Source organism: Triticum dicoccoides, chromosome 4B, assembly GCF_002162155.2.
Source record: "Triticum dicoccoides isolate Atlit2015 ecotype Zavitan chromosome 4B, WEW_v2.0, whole genome shotgun sequence".
Lineage (NCBI taxonomy): Eukaryota > Viridiplantae > Streptophyta > Magnoliopsida > Poales > Poaceae > Triticum > Triticum dicoccoides.
The window spans coordinates 444,937,544-444,939,896 of NC_041387.1; positions in this window are offsets into that span (position 1 = coordinate 444,937,544).

A 2,353-nucleotide genomic window follows, 5' to 3' on the forward strand; every position below is an offset into this window, starting at 1 on the left:
ATCTAGCTCAGCCATTCTGCTAGCATTCTCTCCCTTTTTCTTTTTCCATTTTCTAGAAACTTACAAAAAATCCATAGAATTAAATATTTGTCCAAATGAAATAACTTCAACTCCTACATTTTTCTAAAAATCCCACCTATTTAATGGTGCAACTTTCATATAGATCCATCACACTCCTCGGTGCCGTTTAAGTTTAAATTCAAATTTGAGCAATTAAATCCATCCTTGAAAACTCATTTATCTGAATCTATAGCTCCAAATCCAAAACTAAGAATTTTCGCATTCTTAGTTTTCACCCTAATATTTAACAAAAATGTGTGGACATTTTCTGAGCACTTTTATTTTTCTGTTTGGTGCTATTGTCTTATTGTGTGCCCGTTACTTTGTGACGTTAGATTACGAAGTTGACAAAGGAGTTGGACCAGAGACATTTGAAGACCCTGAGGAATTTGTTGAGATAGGCAAGCTACCCTTGGACCATGATTCACCCTCTTTGTTCATCGAATAAATCCCATATGCATGATGATGATGAGTTTGCAATTCATGATTGCATTGATGCACGATCCGTTAACACTTGCATGATTCGTAGCTCTATTTTGTGCTTAGAGATACGATAGTGAACTTGTATAAGTTCCGTGAATGCCAGCTTGAGAGAAATCTTTCGAAAAGCCCCAATAGGTGCCACTAACGCCCTAGGGAGATGATGATGAGCTAGGTCACTACTTGATGGAGAAGTAGCGTACCGAGGCAAGTTGAATGTGTTGTTCCCAAAAAAGGAATAGATTTAAGATTTGTTGACCGTCTCAACCAAACACGCGCAACCACTCTATCCTTACATGGGAAAGGGCATTATTGATTACCTAGTTCGTGCTAGCATGGATGTCCGCATTACTAGTGACGGGAGTGGCGTGGTCACTCTCGGGATGGGGTCTTGCTTGGATAGGGGCACCAGACACACCATTGGTACCTCCATGTGTGGTTATGTGATATGTCTGGGAGCAAGGCTGCGGATACAATGATAAAATTGTGAGAATGTTTGGCACGAGGGCTTGTTACCAATCGAGTGGACTCTATGTTAGTCACGACTAGGGAAAGGTAGTGATCGGGTGCTCACCCCGCGTATTTGAGGTACCCCGGATCGTGGCTGACACGAGAGTTCCCCGGATCTTGTGGGTAAACTATGCAACCTCTGCAGAGTGTCAAACTATTCGAATAGCCGTGTCCACGGTCAAGGACAATTGGGTGGTGCTGCTTAGACTACATCCAGATGTTTCTGAAGAACAACACAGATTGGATAATGTTATGGTTGTGTGAATTGTGAAGAAGGTCATGATGGAACTAAGGAGGAGATGTGGATAACTCTCTCTCGTTATGTTGATATCTGCAACCTCTTGTGGCATGTTGGAGACACATGCATGAACCCTGAAGGGGTATTGATCATACTTGCATGATGAAAACTAGCATTCCCTGAAATGCCAACCTAGAATTGAAACCATGCATACTCTCTTGTTATCATTTATGGGTTGCTTGCGAGTACATTCAAACATGCTCATTGGCTTGTCCCTGGCTATTTACTTGGCCAGGCTTGGAAGAACAAATATTTGATGAAGAGTTCTTGGGTGACGAACATGCGAACTAGGATGCTTTCCCAATCAGAATGCCTGTAGGTTTAAGGCAGATGGCATAGGTCCAAGTTATCGACGAAGATTTCCGCTGCGATGATTCATTCAAGACTTGACCATAATGGTCATATTTGTATAAGCCGATATGTAATGGATGTAAACTCTTGACATTCAGTCCGCGGTGTACAATGAGCATTGATCCTTGATATCATTGTGCACGTGTAACCGGTGGCTTCGACTGTGTAGGTCGGGGTCCCCACACATTTGCACGTCCTCCGGCTGCCGGCCGGCCTGCTAGTTGGCAGCAATGTCGGTCATGACCTTCTTCTGCTCGGACGTCAGCCCGTCCTAGGGAGCTTTGGCGACGGAAGGATCCATGGCGGGGAGTGTGCGGAGAGGGATGATTGTTGCTATGGCTGGGGCATCGGTTTATATAGCATTGGTGGCGTCAGAGGGACAGACGGGGGGCGCTGGAGGAGACGCCACGACAACCGCGTGCCATCAATGTGGGCAGCAGACGGACGGACGGCCGGCCGTCGTGTCGTTTGAACGCGCGGTAGTCGCCTGCACTGGGAAGCGGCGCAGGCGGCGCTCTCTCGGCCGGTGCGCGGCTTCAATGCCGACGCCAATGAGCGGTCACGTCCGCTCTGACTGGGCATGAATGCAGGCACTCACGCTCTGGAGCGGCGTTGATGGAAAATGCGCGGGAGGGAAGGTTAGTGGGCCCGAGC